The sequence below is a fragment of the Trachemys scripta genome, chromosome 2 (genome assembly GCF_013100865.1).
Source record: "Trachemys scripta elegans isolate TJP31775 chromosome 2, CAS_Tse_1.0, whole genome shotgun sequence".
Lineage (NCBI taxonomy): Eukaryota > Metazoa > Chordata > Testudines > Emydidae > Trachemys > Trachemys scripta.
In genome coordinates, this window is record NC_048299.1 from 146,532,269 (window position 1) to 146,552,532 (window position 20,264).

General features: G+C 40.7%; 1 protein-coding gene across 4 annotated transcripts in view; it reads left to right on the plus strand.

Moving 5' to 3' along the window:
* The window catches only part of SLC23A2 (solute carrier family 23 member 2), a 128,746-nt gene that overhangs the window by 23,668 nt on the left and 84,814 nt on the right, over positions 1 to 20,264 (plus strand). Inside the window, exon 1 of one of the 4 annotated variants that reach the window (XM_034761791.1) lies at positions 7,172 to 7,312. The exons of the other annotated variants lie outside the window; for them this stretch is intronic. The gene's annotated coding sequence lies outside the window, so the exon portion shown is untranslated. Of the gene's footprint in view, positions 1 to 7,171; positions 7,313 to 20,264 lie in introns of those variants that run through there. 4 annotated transcript variants of the gene reach the window in all.

Below are 20,264 nucleotides of genomic sequence, written 5' to 3' on the forward strand. Positions count from 1 at the left end.
GGTTCTCACTAGCCCGTTCATCCCCAAGCACACCCTCCCTCGCTATCACTCCTTTTCATCACTGGACTAGTCTGGCACTGGTAAGCCCCTTCGTTTTCAGTTTAAACTGATTTTTACCGAAAAAATCCCGGATTTTACAAAAAATATTCTTTTTTTTTTTTTTTTCTGATTTTCACCCTACTTTTGTATCATTCAAATATATAAAAATAAACTTCTTTTATTAGGAAAATACAACACATTGCATGTGATATATGTATTACAATAATACATTAGTCTGTGTGTATATGCAAAGAGGCCTGTGGAACTAAGGCTCTGTGTTAGTCTACAAGATACACGCAATAAACAAACAGACACGCACGCAAGCTCTGAAGTGCCTGCACATCTGAATGTACTGATGAATCTCATGCCCACCATGTACCCATTCAAGCTGTTAGCAGATAATGGTTTAAAGATCTGACGCATTAAAATGGGAAGAAAATGAAAATCAGTATCATAATACATTTCAGAACACAAGGAAGTATTTGAAAGTTTAAAAAAAAAAACAAAGAGGAGAAAAGGATGAAGTTGAATGTATGTGCTGCAAATGGTGTGGCCCAATTATTAAATGTAAATATTTATAGGCTAATAGTACTAAGTCTACAACAGTAAACTGCTTATTCAAATGAAAAGTTTTATTTGGGGATTAGAGATACTGTACATTGTTTCCTTAAACTCAGAGGAGAAATTGTGTTTTGAGTTCTGTTTTAGTTCTGTAGCAAACCACATTGAATTCTGTTCATCAAAGCATTAATATACTGAATACTTTTCTCTTGTCCTTCCATCCACCAAAATAAACCCTGATATTTATCCAGAAAAATTACTAATATGTTTTGCACTGATTTTCACCTGTTTTTGTTGTAGTAATAAATACTGATAATTTCCTGGGTAATTTTAAATAAAATAAAAACCAAAAATGAAGAGCCCTACTATAAGCAATAGTGCATTCTGCTAACTTCAGGATATTGTGACTCTCCGAATCATTAAAATGATATTGTGTGTTGCCTTATAGTGAAAGAAACAGATTTTTATATAGAAAGGTCATCAATAGTAGTTTTCCCCGCTAGTGATGGAACGTAGGTATTAGATCTTTAAAGGCTCTGTATGCTTTTTTCTTTTCTGTAGGTCATCTGAGTCAGCCTTCCCTTATCACCTCTGACTCTTCCTGATGCCAGAATAAAGTTTTCTAGATGTACTTCATCTCTAACCAGGGATTCTATCTTGATGAAATAATTTTGTGTTTTTTCTCCCCTTTCATCTCCTCCCGCTACACACTTTTTGTCTCCTCATTGTCTCCAAGGTTTGTGGTGGTTTCTCCACCACTGGAAATGGTAAAATCAAGATTGGATTTCCCCCCCCTACAATATGGGCTGTAGTTCAAACAGGAATTAATTCAGGGAAATACTATGGCCTGTATTATGCAGTAAGTCACGCTAGATCAGGGGCAGGCAAACTTTTTGGCCTGAGGGCCACATCGGATTTCGTAAATTGTGTGGAGGACTGGTTAGGGGAGGGGGTCGTGGCCTCCACCTCCTGTCTGCCCCCCGGGACTCCTTTCCCATCCAACACCCCCTGTTCCCTGTCCCCTGACCGCCCCCGGAACCCCTGCCCCCTGCCGTCCCATCCAACCCCCCTCCCTGACTGCCCCCCCAGGATCCCTGCCCCCATTCAACCCTCTGTTACCGCCCTGACCCCTATCTACACTCCTGCCCCCTGACCACCACCCCGAACTCCCCTGCCCTCTATCCAACCCCCCCTGCTCGCTGCCTCCTTACCATGCTGCCTGGAGCACCGGTGGCTGGCGTCGCTACAGCCGCGCCGCCTGGCTGGAGCCGGGCCATGCTGCTGCCACCACCGCGCAGCACAGAGACCAGGTCAGGCCGGGCTCTGCAGCTGCGCTGCCCCAGGAGCTCACAGCCCAGAGCATTGCGCCGGTGGCGGAGCAAATGAGCTGAGGCCACGGGGGACGGGGGACAGCGGGGGAGAGGCTGGGGCTAGCCTCCCAGGCCAGGAGCTCGGGGTCCGGGCAGGATGGTCCCATGGGCCGTAGTTTGCCCACCTCTGCGCAAGATGATCACAATGGTCCTTTTTGGCCTTATTATCTATGAAAATGTCTCTCTTCCTTTGCTCTGCTGGTACTCTTTTCCCAATGACAACCACCACTCTCAGTACTAGATGGCAAACACGGTCGCATTAACTCGTAGCACTGCCAGTTGCCCACGGTGAGACGTTGAGCCAGGTAGTACAGGGGGCTAAACCTTGCAGCATCCACTGTACTGGGTGTGCAGTTAGCTAAAAACTTCTACAGTGGGGTAAGAGCTAGATTGAGGAAAATGGATAACTGAAAGAACTGAGTACCTCACACTTGAAACCTAACAATTCCTTTACATAAAAATGAGCATACATTTGCTGACTATTCCTAGAAAAGCTTCCTTGAAATAATCTTAAAGGAATGTATAGTCACCAGATCAGAAGGGCATTACTCTACCAACTGCATTATTGGAAAGAAAGTGAGAAAGTGATAAATTTGAGATGGGCTTGTGGCCATGCTTTGAAGATTGATGGGACTATTTAATTTTAGATGAAAGTAGGTGTGTTAAGGTTACTGCAGCAGCTAGGGAGTATTTGAATAACTTTTGTACATATCACTTGCTTACTGAGTCCTGAAGGAGATAACAGTATTTGAAGTGAAGATTGAGCAGAGGCAGGCTTATGCACATATCTCCTTGCCCTAACGCCATTTCACCTTTGTGGCTAGATTATTCTGCTTGTTCAGTTAGCATTTAGTGCAGGAGCTTTTCCTAAGCATCTGTGCAAACAGCATGTGGAGTTCAAGAATGTATGAATTTGGAGTTGCTTTTGTTGGTATAAAAATAGAGAATAACTTCAGCTAAAAAACAGAATTCTGTCTAATTTTGTGCACAGCTTGCAATCATCTCACTGTGGAAGTCTAGTATAAATGTGGTTTACTAGACTGGCAAAAGCAGTTGTTTGCTGGTATAACTGCCTCTAAACTATGGCTTTTGCTGAGTGTCCTTAAAAATCACACCCTTAACCAATGTTACTATACTGGCAAATGTTTTAAGTGTAGACCTGGCCTAGGTTTCTTAAAGTGTGTCAGTAGCATCCTGTGATTTGTGGCATTGGGTTCTGCAGAGCAATCCCATAGAAGGAGTGTGGGTTTTTGAATGTCTGTGGCTAGCAGATCGCCCCCTGAGCGGAGTTAGCACCATTTGTGTGCTGTATCCTGTTGTGAAGCCTGACTATGAAGGGTCCAAGATACTGGCAGACATCAGGTATAGTCGGAGAGTACTTGGTCACCTTGCTTAATTTCAGATTTGATACTCAGCAGTAGGTATGTGGTCTGTTGCAATGCAAGTTGTTTCTTTGAGTTGTGGCTGTGCATGTTTTAGTGTGTGTGTGGCAGAAAGAAGTATTGACAATCCTCAGTAGCAAGAAACCCAGGTGCTCCCTAAAACTTGAATGTAATAGTTAAAGCTGACATTGGCATTGAAATTAACAACACCAAGTTAACCCTTATTGAACATTGAACCATATATTTACTATTGTGCCAATCCAAGTTTAGTTGTAAAGATAATCTCTGGCGGTTGATCCACCATTAAGAATGATTTGTGAATGTAAATGGAGGTCCAGTAAAGAGGTATGTGATCAGTGTCAAAGATTGCTGACCTAATAAAAAGAACAGTAGATCACTGGCTGCCATCTTACCGTATTTTGTGGGGGAACAGTTACATCTGTGCCAACAAAGCTCGTGGCCCTGTATATGGAAGGGAAACTTTTTTCAAATATTTGAAAGTGATCTCTCACACTTGGTCCTGAAAACCACAATGTATTCAATGTGCTTTCTTCTTGAATAATGAGCATATATTTAAAAATATAACTCCCTCTTGACTATTTTTTTTAACTGAGTATTTTATCCTTTGATTTTAATATGTAAAAACATACAGATGCAGGAAAAGTTCTAAGAAATGTTCCATAGTAATATGCCCTGTAATCAGATTTAGGATACAAATAAAAAGTCAGGCATTAACAGTACGCTTTCAAACCAGAAAATGAAATCCCAGTTATGTCACTATGATAGGATAGCAGTGGACATCCTTTCTGTTACAACGGAAAGACCTAGATTTTAACTAGTCGGGTTTTGTAAGGAGCAAACATGTAACAGTGCCAAGTATCCAGGATCGTGCATTGAAGTCAAATGGCAGGATTTCAGAACAATTTCACTAGTCAGATGTAGTTCTCTGTATGTCATTTACAAAGCATTAAATGTAGGAGCCCTAAGTGCTTTCATATTAAAGGGATGCATCTTAAATGCTTTTGTAAGCAAGATGATACTGGCATTCAAGGTCTTGTAGTAATTTCTCTGAATTTAGAATACATTTTACCACCGAAGGCTGTGCTTTACTGTACCTGCAGTTAAAATCTGAAATCTCTAAACATTTATAAATATGTCTGCAAGATAAAACTTGTTTGTTTTCAGCTCTTTAAATAGTAATGAGATTTAGGTCTATTTATTCTGTTAATATGTAATGCTACTTTCCTGTACAATTGCTTTGCTTGTCCTCTGGTTATTTTAGGAGTGCTTCAAAGGGAGGATGTTCATATATGGATATGCTATATAATTTGATGGTTGGAAGAAACTTCAAGCCTTCCATTGTGACCCTGTTTTGGGGAGAACACTGTTAAATTAGATGATTACCCTCCACAATAATTGATGCATGCTAGAGAGACGCATCTTGCCTTGATGAATCTGATGTGTTCCCTATATGATTTCCTTGCCAGGGGACCTACTACTTCATTGAAAAATCCTGCTCTAATAAGGGCAGCCTCAAGCATTTGAACATTAGCTAACAAATGTGGCACTTCTGTTCTTTTAAAACAGATTTTGAAGATAAGTTTTGTAATAGCATTGGAATCACTTTCTTATTCAGTCTTGTGTTACAAGATAACAGATGTATGAAAGATCAAAAAGAGTGATTTGATTGGGAAGAGTTGGCATGCATTGGGCCATGTTATCCTGCTTTCTTGGCATTCATGATCATGCAATTAATTGGCATTTCACACCTAAATAAAAGGCACATGCAAATGTATTGTCATGCCATACCTAAATAAAAAAGTAACAATTTTTCTGGGGAATGTGATAGATTAGGGAGGGGAGGAAAAAGATATTTGTCCTTACTCTTGAAATGTAGTGTTTGCAGGAACAATTATTGAGCAGTAGGCCCACATTGCTCATTGAACATGTGAAATGCAGCATATATAAACAGGATTCAGAGGAATCCAAGTTAGCAAACCTCTGCTTTTGAGTATGTAACATGGAGGTGTGTAAGTTAAATGCATGTTACCATAAGACAAGGCAAAGCTGGAGGAAAAGGTACCCAGGATTTGGAGCTATTCTGCTTTACTTGTAAATGAGGCAGGATTTTTTTTTTTTTAATTTTTTTTTACTTTAAGGAAGAGTTTGGTCAGAACTGTGAATACAGTGATCAGGTAAGGGGGTCTTGGTATAATCTATCTTAAGTTAGGGTGGGCGCTCAGTAAATTTCCAGATATTTTGACCCATATATGTCTAATAGCAGATATTGGTATCTGAATAGAATATTTTGCAATATTTGTTTATCCTTTGACTGAATGCCTCTGTTTTGTAAGTGGACAGAGAAACCAATGGCGTATGTGTGTGTTTTTGAACCCAGATTTTTAAGAGCTGAAAAACAAAGCAATAGTGCCATCTAGCTCTCTCCAATTTGTGAGCAGTACAAATGTTTGGCAATTTTAAAGCTGTTTTTTAACAGAAAGCCAACAAAACTTATTTTCTGGAGATGTTGAGTACCTGTTGCTCCGATTGACCACAGTTAAATCTGTGAATGCTCAGCACCTGAGACAAGGCTAATTGTTCCTATTTTACCTTTCTTTTAAAAAAAAAAATCCACTGAAAGAGAGGGTACACAATTCCTGTTCACACTGAAATCATTATAGAGAGAAGCTTTTACTTCTTGTTTACTAAGAAGGAATAGGAGAAAGCCAGTCTTTAGCCACCAACAGCTTTAGCAAAGGTAAGCATTCAGTGCAAAGCATGTTGTGTTCCAATACTTTGCCTTCATTTGTTGTAATGTTTGTTGACATTTGTGATTAAACTGGTTTATAAAACTAAGCTTCAGAACTTACATAATGTGGCTGCCTAGTTTGCAGTGTAGTTTCAGATAGAAATCCGAAGGTAGTATTTCAGGGTTCTATACTTGACATACTTGGTGACTTTCGGCTAGCCAGTTACTTGGGCTCAATTTCTCCATCTGTTAAAATGTATAATGCATACATGTCTTTGGAAAGGACTTACCTCTTTGGATTACATTTTTTTGTAGAAATGCAAAGTGTTAATATACATAGGACATTTAGTAAACTACAATAAAGAAACAATTTTAAAAGTATCTTTTAAAATTAGGACCTAATTTTATTTTCTGTTACAATTCTCCTGTTTTCAATCCTCCCCTCCCCATCATAGGCACTCAAACATCAAATTTTACTAACTAAATTTTGTGCTGTCAGATAAGATTTGAGTTCATTAGTTTTTTTATTAATTTAAGGTAATAGCTATAAAAATATTTTCATAGCAGTCACGCAGCATGTGTTCATGTCTCCCCCTTCCTTTGTATACTGTGTGAGTGTGTTCTCCACTGTTTTGTCCTACAAACCATGTAACTAACAGTATAATAACATCAATATTAACAATAGTTAATACTGGAAATGGGGGTAGGATGGGTGGGGAGTGCTCGATTATAGCTTTTATAAAATCAGGCATTTAAATAGTTGTCCTGCTCAATTTGAGGATTTTGACTGTGTTCCACTGGATTTTCTGCCTATAATATTCTAGCATGTATACAACAGTTTATCATGCCTAAACCACCTCCAGGCCATTGGTTTAATTTGATTTGTATGCATTATGCTATTACTCATAAAGCGACTTACTGTGCATTTACTTAAATTTTCTAGTTATGTCAGAGGCATGTAGTAACAGCTTGTGACCATGTGGTGTCTTCTTGTATTTTTAGCTGTTGTGTAATGTAAATAGTGATTCTGATTGGATAAAATAGTTATACAATATAACGAGCCCATCTAGATTATAAAAAACCTTCAGTATGTCTGCATTTTAGTAGAATGTTACTCACAGCCTTCAGTTCCTCTATGTAGAAAACGCAAGAAACTTTGGAGAGGACAGTTGGTTGAGAGGCTCTGTAGAGATTAGTACAGATTTCTGGAGGTAAGCTATTTTCTTTGAATTGAAGTTGTAAAAGGAAGAACTCATCTGCTTAAGTTTAGATATTAAATGTCCAGTTTATAATTAAGTAGACATAAAGAATATAAGATGTAAATGACTATAAACCATATGAAAAATTCTTCTGATTTTACAAACTAACATTCAAAACATGTCATTTGGATGTGAGGACTTTAACCAGTTTTATTTGCTTACTGTAGACAGATTTGTGACTGCTGTAAAGAGAACTAGGAAGAAATGCTTAAGCCATTCTTAATTTGTAAAGTCATATGTGGCAATATATTTGCCTACAGACTTAAATTTAAAAAAAATCCTTGAAATAAGAGAAAAAACCTGTGTGTGTGGAAATCATTCAGTTAAGAATGGAGTTTTTCAGTGTTTGAAAACGCTGAAGTGTTTATAGCAGGAAATTTGGGGAGGAAAATAATTGTTGCTGTTGGGTTTTCTTTGAACAATGTTGGATATTTAAGAACAATAAATGGAAGCTTCACATTTCTCAAATACTTTACAAAGCCAGTTTTTCCGACTAGAAAGGAAGCTGTTAATTATGTGGATAGTTGTTATCAGTCATGAGTTTTTTGTGTAAAGTACCTAACTAAAAGTAGATACTCACTCTTGGGTTGATTAGTCTCATGTTGACTTTAAGGTAATGTAGTTTTAGAAGGGGACCGAGAACTCTAGCTTTTGGAGTTCAGAGGAGTATTAAATATGCTCTTCCAACAAGGGGATTCTCTCTGATTTAAGCTAGAAATGATAATGAGACTGGGTTTATGGATAAAGATAGCTTATCCTATATTTCTGCATGGCAGTTTAATGTAAGGTTAAACAAATAATGTTTACTCTGCATGCTGTCAGGAGTCTTCATGAGCAGGTGAACAGGATTTAATAAACTGTAGTGTCTGAGGATATCAAAATTTTTCAATTCACAAATAATTATGCAACACATGAGGACCAAAAAGACCCCTTGGTGTCAATTACATGAATTTTTCTGGAGGAAAAATAGTGTATCCAGATTAAAACTGCCTTGAAATTTCAGAGGTTACTACTAATTCTTTGCACCAGAATAAAGTAAACGAATGTAATCATTCCTGGGCAAGGTATACACTGCTATGTGATACACATTTTAAAAAGTTACTTAGGTTCTGACATGAAGACCTAAACATTGATTGACAGTAGATAACATTTAAAAGCACAGTCATTTCAGTAATGACACATGCAACATAGAGGAGAAATAATATAATGTTTTAAAATTGACGTGATTTCTGCCAGAAATGGACATGTATTGCATTCATTTTAACATGTGTCTGGCTACATGGTACAGAGTAAGAACTCAAGATTGTGCTCTGTTTCATAATGAAAACTGCAAATGTAATGTGTTTCTCAAATTTGCTCTGGACATTATTCCCAGAATTCACTTCAAATTTTTTAATGCTGTTAAGCTAAAAAGCACAAAATCTGAAACACTGAACCCCTATTTTTTTTTATCACATTCCTTTTCAAATGTATTGTTTCAGCCTATATTGGAAGCATCCTACTCGTTCATTTTTTATTTGTATATAAACTTAGTATGTACTGTGCTCCACAGGAGATTAAACCAATCAAGGATGATGTAGCAAGAAGAATGATCACCAATAGGAAAAAATACAGGATCAGAGAAAAACCTAGGAAAATATAGGGGCAAGTGTGTCCAGAAAATACTGGTTATCTTTGTTCTCAGTATAAACAGTGTTATATACCTGAATGGCAAGTCTACACAGCAACATGCAAGAAAGTTAAGCCAAATTAATTGATGTTGTGAATTTAAAGTACATTAAAGCTGTGTGGACTCTCAGGCTGAGTTTAAAGGGAACCGAGTCCATATTACTTCTCACCATGAGAGTCCACACAATGTTTCAATATGCTTTCCGTTCCCACCTTCTTCAGTTAATTGAGCTTAATTTTCCTGAGCATCCCTGGATAGAATGCCCAAGCATCGCAGATAAATTATGAAGACATACTAGTTGCTGAAAGCCTGTGCAGTCACAGGGGTGTGATCGGTGAAGTCATACTGGTTTTAAAAAAAAGATCAGAGCCGAAAATGGTTGGGAACTTAAAAATTGGTCAGTAACAGACTATGAATTGCAGTGATCTTTGAACCTCATGATATTCTGAACAAAAAGAGCTCTGTCATATTGGTAGCTGTTTCCATTGCTTCACATTGACTCAGACATTCTAGGGTTGAGAGTGATGTTTGGGGTTATTCTGTTTGCTGGTTCTATGGGTGATTGTGTTGATTTTGTATGTGGGTTGTATTGTGCTGAAAGAGTTGTGTGGATTTGTGCTGGTGGCGAATGAAGGGTGTGTGCAGTAGTCAAGGCTATATGTATTTGGAATTATTGTGTAAGTTGGTTGTGGTGTTTGTGTGCGTGGTTGTATCTGGGAAGGGGTAGTTGTGTTGGGAGTTTTATGTTGATTTGTGTGGGTGGCAGAATGGCAGATGAGTGTGGCAGTTGAGCTGGTTAATCCAGCATCTATGCAAGTCTCCCTCGTACAACTAACAAAATTGTTGCATATAAATTAGTGGTAGAGTGAGGATGGGACCAATGGTCCATCTAGTCCAGCATCTTGTCTTCCGACAGTGGCTGGGCCCAGATGATTCAAAGGGAGGGAACAGAACAGCTCAATTTATTGAGTGACTCATCCCTAGGCATCCGGTCCTATCTTCTCGCTGTCAGAGATTTTGGGACACCCAAAACATGTGGTCACATCCCTGACCATCTTGGCTAATAGCCACTGTGATGGACCTATCCTCCATTAACTTACCTAATTCTTTTTTGAACCCAATTATACTTTTGGCCTTCACAGTATCCCCGGCAACGAATGCCACATGTTGGCTCTGCATTGTGTGACAAAGTACTTCCTTATGTTTGATTTAAACCTACTGCCTGTTAATTTCATCATGTGATCGCTGGTTCATGTGTTATGAGAAGGGGTAAATAACACATCTTTATTCACTGTCTCCATGCTAAAGTAATGAGTTTTTATAGACCTCTATCATATCCCCCCTCTTTTCCAAGTTGAACAGTGCCAGCCTTTTTAATCGTTCCTCATACGGAAGCTGTTCCATACCTTTAATCATTTTTGTTGCTGATCTTTGTACTTTTTCCAATGCTAATGTATCATTTTTGAGATGGGGTGACCAGAACTGCACACCGTATTTAAATTGTGGGTGTACCATGGATTTATATAGTGGCATTATGCTATTTTGTGTCTTATTATCTGTCCCTCTCCTAGTGGTTCCTAATGTTTTGTTAGGATTTTTTGACTGCTGCTGCATATTAAATGAAAGTTTTCAGAGAACTATCCACGATGACTCCAAAATCTTTTTTTTCTTGAGTGATAACAGCTAATTTAGATCTCATCATTTTCTGTGTTGCATGACCTCTGATGTCATAGTGGTCTAGGACTCTTGGCATGGCATAGATACACACCTTATGGTGGCTGTACGCTGCACAGGTGTAATTTCATAAAGTCAAAATGTCTGAGAACTTAAAAATTGGTCTGTAATAGACCACCAAACCAAGTGATGATTCAACCGGAATCATAGAAGATTAGGGTTGGAAAAGACCTCCGGAGATTATCTAGTCTAACCCCCTGCTCAAAGCAGGACCAATCCCCAACTAAATCATCCCAGCCAAGGCTTTGTCAAGCTGGGCCTTAAAAACCTCTAAGGATGGAGATTCCATCACCTCCCTAGGTAACCCATTCCAGTGCTTCACCACCCTTCTAGTGAAATAGTGTTTCCTAATATCCAATCTAGACCTTTTCCACTGCAACTTGAGACCATTGCTACTTATTCTGTCATCTGCCACCACTGAGAACAGCTGAGCTCCATCCTCTTTGGAACCCCCCTTCAGGTAGTAGAAGGCTGCTATCAAATCCCCCCGTCACTCTTCTCTTCTGCAGACTAAATAAGCCCAGTTCCCTCAGCCTCTCCTTGTCAGTCATGTGCCCCAGCCCCTTAATCATTTTCGTTGCCTTCTGCTGGACTCTCTCCAGTTTGTCCACACCCTTTCTGTAGTGGGGGGCCCAAAACTGGATGCAATACTCCAGATGTGGTCTCACCAGTGCCGAATAGAGGGGAATAATCACTTCCCTCGATCTGCTGCCAGTGCTCCTACTAATGCAGCCCAATATGCCGTTAGTCTTCTTGGCAATAAGGGCAACTGTTGACTCATATCCAGCTTATCGTCCACTGTAATCCTCAGGACCTTTTCTGCAAAACTGCTGCTTAGACAGTTGGTCCCCAGCCTGTAGCGATGCATGGGATTCTTCCATCCTAAGTGCAGGAGTCTGCACTTGTCCTTGTTGAACCTCATGAGATTTCTTTTGGCCCAATCCTCCAATTTGTCTACATCACTCTGGACCCTATCCCTACTCTCCAGCATATCTACCTCTCCCCCCGCTTAGTGTCATCTGCGAACTTGCTGAAGGTGCAATCCATCCCATCATCCAGATCATTAATGAAACTGTTGAACAAAACCGGTCCCAGGACCGACCCCTGGGGCACTCCGCTTGATACTGGCTGCCAACTGGACATTGAACCGTTGATCGCTACCCATTGAGCCTGACGATCTAATCAGCTTTCTATCCACCTTACAGTCCATTCATCCAATCCATACTACTTTAACTTGCTGGCAAGAATACTGTGGGAGACCGTATCAAAAGCTTTGCTAAAGTCAAGGTATATCATATACACCACTTTCCCCATATCCACGGAGCCAGTTATCTCATCATAGAAGGCAATCAGGTTGGTCAGGCATGACTTGCCCTTGGTGAATCCCTGTTGACTGTTCCTGATCACCTTCCTCTCCAAGTTCTTCAAAATGGATTCCTTGAGGACCTTCTCCATGATTTTTCCGAGGACAGAGGTGAGACTGACCAGTCTGTAGTTCCCCAGATTCTCCTTCTTCCCTTTTTTTAAAGATGGGCACTATATTTGCCTTTTTCCAATCATTCAGGACCTTCCCCGATCACCAAGGGTTTTCAAAGCCAATGGCTCTGGAATCACATCAGCCAACTCCCTCAGCACCTTTGGATGCATTGCATCCGGCCCCATTGACTTGTCTATATCCAGTTTTTCTAAATAGTCCTTAACCTGTTCTTTCACCACTGAGGGCTGCTCACCTCTTCCCCCTACTGTGATGTCCAGTGCAGCAGTCTGGGAGGTGACCTTGTCTGTGAAGACCGAGGCAAAAAAAGCATTGAGTGAGTACTTCAGCTTTTTCCACATCCTCTGTCACTAAGTTGCCTCCCCCATTCAGTAAGGGTCCCACGCTTTCCCTGACCACCTTCTTGTTGCTAACATACCTGTAGAAACCCTTTGTTACCCTTCACATCCCTTGCTAGCTGCAACTCCAATTGTGCCTTGGCCTTCCTGATTACACCCCTGCATGCTCAAGCAATGTTTTTTATACTCCTCCCTAGTCATCTGTCCAAGTTTCCACTCTTTGTAAGCTTCCTGTTTGTGTTGAAGTTCACCAAAGATTTCACTGTTAAGCCAAGCTGGTCACCTGACATTTTTGCTAGTCTTTCTGCACATCAGGATGGTTTTTCCAGCACCCTCAATAAGGCTTCTTTAAAATACAGCCAGCTCTCCTGGACTCCTTTCCCCCTCATATTAGCCTCCCAGGGGATCCTGCCCATCAGTTCCCTGAGGGAGTCAAAGTCTGCTTTTCTGAAGTCCAGGGTCTGTATTCTGCTGCTCTCCTTTATTCCTTCCTGGTGATATTCTGAACAAAAAGTGCTCTCAGCCATGCTTGTAGCTGCTTCCATTGCTTCACACTGGCTTTGTCTACACTACCACTCTCCCGCTGACATAGCTACCGCCACTTGTTGAGGGGGGTTTAATTATGCTGGCAGGAGACCTCTCTCCCGCTGGCATAGAGCGGCTATACAGGAGAGCTTAGTGGTGCAGCTGCAGTGGTACAGCTGTGCCACTGTAAGATCCATAGTATAGACTCCACAAAAATTCTTAGCTTCAGAGGGATGGGATGCTCCTGGAATCTTAATTCTATAGATTATTTTGTATGACAGTCGAAATACCACAACCACTAGAAAATATTATGTTCTCTTTCGAAGACTTGTTTTAAAGCAACAGCATCTCAGAACCCAAGTAAGAAACTAACTCAGTAACCAAGGGTCACCTAAATGTCCTTTGAATCTACTTTTAAAAGCCCAAATTTTTGGTTAGTTTTTTGGGGTACTTGCCAAGCTTTTTATCCACTTCTCTGTACAGTCCCAACATTTCTATTGGGCAGAGACACCTGTTTCATGAAGGATTTTTAGAGATGATACTTAAAAGTATTGCATCAGGGATTTGAAACATACTTGCCTTGTAAGCATCTGAACGCTGTTGTTTGTCGAGTGTAAGCCTTTTTTCAGAGGTATTGCAAACCTTTTATGGTTACATTTTAGTCACTGTCATGGAAAACTGTTGTTGTAAAGGACTTGTGTACAATAAAAGGAAAACAACTTGTAAGCCTTCTTTTAACTGAAGGAGGTTCCAGTTTGTGATACCCTGTGGAAAATCTGTTCTCCTAGACTGAACTAGAAAAATATTTAAAAATAAAATAAGTACAGTGGTTAAGGACCTGATCTTGCAAGCATGAATCCTCACACCATGCAGAGCAAGGCTGTTGCACCTTCATGTGGGCTCAGGGTTCTGCCCACCTGGAACAGTTTGCAGAATAGGGACCTAAACTGTTAATTTACTTGTTTATAAAGCTCCTATCTAAGCATCAATTTTAAGATTAATTACTTGCGCAAATCCTGTGAGCCAATCAGAATTAAGGGGAATTGGTCCCCTAATCAGTATTTTGCTCAAGTTATATGTATTAATTTCAGTATGTATTGGGCTTAATTAACCGTGCAGTTATGTCAGCTAGACAGGTGTTGGGGAGCTACCATATAATTATCGTGACATTTGTCAGCATAACTGCAAGGATAGTCCTTCAGCTAGAAGTTAGGTTTCTTTGAGCGCTGTAGCAGTGATTTATTTTTTTTCAGTCTTTCATAACTTGGTCATGAACTTTTATGTTGGGATTAAATTTTTACCCTCCAGCAGAGAAGTACTTCATTTTAAAAACCAGAATGTTGCAGGCTAGACTAGGCTGTTAGATAACACAACTTGATTATTTATGGTAGTGCCTAGAGGCCTCAATCACATGTGACAGCCCCATTTTGATAGTCATGCTACCAAGAAAATGAAAGAGTTGCTGCCCGAAACAGTTTATAATCTAAATAGACAAAACTAGTTTCGTGCTTTTTAACTCACGAACATAAACTGCAGTTTTGTTTAATTAGGAAAAGCTAATGTTCATTCTGCATAGTTAGAAATATGTCCATTTTATGGACTTGATACAATTGTGCCCAGAGTCTGATATCTGTGGGACTTGAAATATTAATTATTATGACAGCGTTCGTCAGACTGTCTGTAAAAGAGCAGTTGTATTGTGTTCATGTGTAGTAAGACAACTATACAAAAGGTGACTCCCATTTAATCAGTTGAAGATCCACCAGGATCTTGATATCACGGAAATGTCTCTTTAAAAATCTGTACTTCAGTTAGAGAAAATTAAACACTGAAATTTGTCATTACTGACTTGATAATTGACCAAAGCCAGAAACAATCAGGATAAAGCTGCCATTCCATAATTAATTGGGAATTGCCTTGCTTTTGTGTTTAATTGGTTATCTGGCAAGTGAGAGCTATACCCAGTAAGTGAACTTGGTTAATTAGAGCCTCAACAACATTCCATAATTGTCTGTTTCAATAGTTAAGAATGTTGAAAACCAGTCTTGTTTCTCTAATCAGGTCAATTCAGTGTTTGTTAAAGGCAGAATTTCTTTTACAACTTCCCAGGACCCTTTGCATCTCTTCACTGTCTTGTGTGGCATGAGTCTAAGGCCTTGGCTACACTTGCGGATTCACAGTGCTGCCGCAGCAGTGCTGTGAAGCGTGAGTGTAGTCGCGCCGCCAGCGCTGCAAGAGCTCTCTCGCAGCGCTGCAAATACTCCACCTCTCCGAGGGGAATAGCTTGCAGTGCTGCGAGCGAGCGCGCAGTGCTGCAGGCGCTGATTACACTGGCGCTTTACAGTGCTGCACTCGCTGGGGTGTTTTTTCACATCCCTGAGCGCAGCAAGTGCAGCGCTGTGAATTGCCAGTGTAGCCAAGGCCTCAGGGAGGCTTAAGGGGATACTCTCTGACAGCTATAGTCTTGAGTCCTCCCCTCCTTCTCACCTCTTTAAATGTAAGTGTCTGCTGGCAGCCAAATTGTATGGGACCCTGTTCTTCTGAATGCAGTCTCCTTCCTTGCTCCTAATATGCCTTCACCAAGGATCTGCTGCAGAACAATGTCGACTACTTGGCTTAGGTGCAGTTCTTTTCTAGATCATAACAAAGTAAATCCAGTGATTTGGTTACAGGCCTAAAGTTTTCACGGGTCTCTGCCTGGTACAGCAGCGCTTGAGAGCGCTCTTTAATTACAGTCTGTAGTGCACTCTTCACTGAAACAGTGCTGCAGTATTGCTAAAATTGTGTTTTGGCACGCTAAAGAAGGATGACCTCAAATATTATTCTTTTCCACTTTCACGTCAGTTTCAAAACTATATTTTGTGTCTTATCAGTACATATACCTAAATGGTAAGAGTCAGTTTTCCAGTCCACACCTCTGTCTCAAGCCCATACAGAAATGAAATATTTTCAAACTCAGAACCTGAGGTTAGAGATGCCTAAATCATAGGGTCCTTAAATATAGTATGTCTTGATTTTCTGAGGTGCTGAACACTCTCAACTGCCATTGAAGCTAATGGAAGTTTCAGAGGCTTGGCACCTCTGAAAATCAGACAACTGTTATATAGATATTCTGGGCTTATTTTACATTGCAGCAGAGCTAACTGTTGCTAAATTTTGTTGCTCTTATTTCAAATATCTGCTGATAGAGCAGGCCCAACTTGTATCAGCTTGTGGAGGAGGGCAGTTAGTGGCTTACATCAACGTTGGGGCTAAATTTGAGAACAAAAAAATCATAAATTTCTTTAGCCTATAATTAAGATGATTCACTCCTCTCTGAATACGTCATTTTACAGGATTCTGGGCTCCTTAGTGTGAGATTGGTGGAACTCACTTAGCTCTTGAGGTTTCTTTGGCCCTTAAGGGCAGCCGATGTAGAGTTTAGGCTCCCACGCCACCTCCTTTCTCAGGGCATGTGTCACATCCCAGAAAATCTTTGGAGCTGTGTATCTGCAGCCCACATCTCCCTTCCTTTTCCCTCCCCGCACCCCAGGAACAAAAACGGATTGCTCAGTGCTCTGGCACAGGGCTGTGCTCTAGTAGTTCACTCTCCCTCTTCACTCGTAGGTGTGGCAGGGGACGTTCAGTTTGTCCTTTGAGTCCTCTGTTGCCCCAGCCAGACAAACCAAGTGTAAATCATAGTCAAAAAGGAAAACTCCTAGAGGACAGGAGCGTCCACTTGACATGAAGTGGAATCCGCCTACATTTTAGGGCTCGTCTACACTGGCACTTTACAACGCTGCAACTTTCTCGCTCCCAGGTGTGAAAAAACACTCCCTGAGCGCTGCAAGTTTCAGCGCTGTAACGTGGCAGTGTAGACAGTGCACCAGTGCTGGGAGCTACTCCCCTCGTGGAGGTGGTTTTTTAACCGTGCAGGGAGAGCTCTCTCTAGCGCTAGTGCCACGACTAAACAGCCACATTAAAGTGCTGCTGCGGCAGCACTTCAACGTTGCTAGTGAAGACAGGCCCTTAGAGAAGCTGGATACTACTTGTTCACGACATCAGAAATGTAACTTACTAGGGACCTAGACCCGAGTCAGCCTCTGTCCAGTTTTACAGTACTTGTGGGGAATCACCAGGACAAACAACATTAAAAGGTGGTAATTTTCCATGCCCTCTTGCCATGATCCTTCTGGGTAGTTTGTTCTGGTCGCTCAGCAGAATTGTAAAACTTTTCAAATCCCACAAAGATCTGTCTCTGACCCCTCACTTTATTTTCTTGTAAATTTTGCTGTCAGAATTTAATAATTACATAAATACTATAAAGCTTCTTCATGTGTAGAAGTTCTGAAAAGATTCCATCAGCTTAATGTCTTCAGATTTTTACCGTGGAGATAGAGGATTGTCAAACAAGAATTTTAGGCTTGAAGTCAGCATTTCAGCGATGAAATGAATTTAGGATTTCAAAATCCTACAGGATTGCTTTTAGTGTTCAAAAAAAGCAGCTTAAACAAGCCTGTGGGCCTGGGGTTCCTAGCTATGCATCTGCCAAATGGATTAATGTTTAAGTATGGTTACGGAAAAGAAGTCAACAGATCAAAAATGCCCAAGCATTTACAATATATCCTGAATGTAGTGCAGTCTTGGTTTCAGAATAAACTGCTAATTTTTGTGATTTCTGTTGCTGCCAAGCTCTTGGTAGATTTCACAAGTTGAAAACTACCAACAGCTTATTTATTGAGAGCTGGCATCTTAAGTTTTCAATAGATCTAATGAAAGACATTCTTTGCCACAAGCAGCTCACAGTCTAGAGAACAGAGATTATTTTTTTTAATACAGTATCTGTGCTTTAATTAACACTTTACTCAAAAGATGATGGTCCTTTTCTCCTCTCCATGTCTTTCCTAAAAGAAACTCTAATACTCTGATATGTATTGTAGAAATGAATGTAAATACGTTTTTATTTATTTTTTGTTCTCTGGCTCATAAGGCAGTTCTTTATCAGTCAAGTGGGAAGAAGCAAGGATGACAATTTTGCCATGTTAGTTCTGGTTAATGGTTCAAACCATGAGTCATCAGTGCTCCTAAAGAATGTGGTAAATGCAGTTTTTCCTCTTTTGATATGTTATAAATCACAATGGAAGAGGGAATTAAATAGATTCTAAGTTACTTCACTTTTTATGGGGTTTGCGATCCCTTCCCTCCCCATATACACAACCTTTTATACTTTTTATTGGTGCATATCTATGCACTTTAAAGATCTTTTGTCCATTTCAAGTAAACTCTTTGAGGCTCTGTAAAGGATAAACTGCAGACACGTGTCTTGAGTATAAAAGCCAGTTTAAGCAGCATAAAAGATTGAAGCTTTTCACAAGACTCCACAACTCTGAATCTGAGCAAATACTCTTCCAGCATCCTTTTCTATTTGTATGTTAATGAGCTTTTCACTCTAGGGTTCCCATTTTCCAACTTTATGAAGTTGGGAAAGTTTTTGCAGTTGAAATATTCACAAGAAGATAACTTAATGTTGTAATGACAAACTGGGAGAATGTCAGTATTATTTTTTTTTAAAAAATTTATGTGGCTTACCTTGTTCAGTTGGGTATTATCTGCCTGAATACGTATAGATAAATCCAAGGAGGTAAAGGAACCCAGGAAAGGTAAAACCCAGAACCCAGGAAAAGTAAAACAAACTCACTTTCAAAGTGTTGCCGGCACAGCGGTCCAAGGACAGCAACAGTGGCGTTCGTTGCCTGGAGTGCTTCACGCCAATAAACATACCGGGGTGGAGAAACAATCAAAGTTTATTTGAGATCTCAAAGTGGTGCAAGGAGACAGGCAAGTCTCAAATCAAGCACACCAGCAAAAACAGTTTCTCTCTTCTTTATACATTTTACAACTAAGCCCCCCCTCTCTACCACCCCTCTACTCCCCCTCCCCTCTCTACCGAAGGCATGTTTATACATTTAAGCAACTAAATCATTCTAGGGTTATAAATCTAGCTTGTTAGTAACTTCTCCCTAAACTGTTATTTGGTCCTGTTTACCCTTAGTTTATTACCCCTTCCCCAGCTAGAAGCATGCAAACCTCATCATTATTGTTTGGTACCTAGTATGAGCAAGGTCGTAATTGCTAACTGGCTATTTACACATTCCAATTCCTGTCCTTGGTTGTTGAGGTCGATTAGAGTTAAACATGGAAGGACAGAGTTTAAACATGGAAGAACTCTGGCTCAGGCAGGCCTAGTAACCCCAACAATTCCCTCCTTTGAGAATACTCAACAAGCTTTTGGCTGAGTTTTCTCATATTCTGTAGACAAGATATGATTGAGTGCCATGGAGCTGGGGTTCTCAATGAGAGAGTATGCTGGGATTTCTGGGGAACCACCCTCCAGGGTAACCCTGCTGCGTGGTGCGGGATTTGGGAGCATACCCAGCAGTTGGAGAGGTTAAACTCTTGGGCAAAGCAAACCTTCAGGGACTCATATGTGTTTGTCTCTAAGTTAGTAGGGATTCCTTTCCATCCCGCATGTGCCTGGGGAGAAACGGGAGTTAACAAGAGGAGTGTCCCAATGGCAAAGAGCACCACTGTGGCAGACCCTGGATCTAAACTCATATTGGGCAGGTGATCCTAGGGCCTAACAATCACAATTCCCCAAATACCCACAAAATAACAATTATCAGTAGTAAGCAGATTAAAAACAAAAGGGACCAGGCCACCAGGTTAGGCCGGTCCTGTGAAAACAAACACAACCAACGCTCAGAGGTCTCACGGGGAGTGCGCTGTGACTGTCCAAAGAGATCACAGGGCATTTCCAGCAGACACTATTGTCGTCTGAATAACAGCTTAAGTCCCAAATCGTCGCTGGCAGTCTTCTCTGCAGGCTGGACGGTCCACCGTTCAGGAGCAGGCACTGCTTTCAGACGAGAGTGATGAATCCAGTTCTTGTGTCCCTCAACCTTTGCTGCTGTGTGGGAGACCAGCAGGACGGTGTGGGGTCCCTTCCACTTCTCTTGGAGAGGCTCATCCTTCCAGGTCCGGACGAGTACGGAATCGCCTGGCTGCAAGGAGTGGATCGGGGCATCCAGCGGGAGAGGTTGCAAATCTTTGGTATACCTGTGGAGAGAACAGAGAACAGCAGACAGAGAGCACATGTACTGAGAT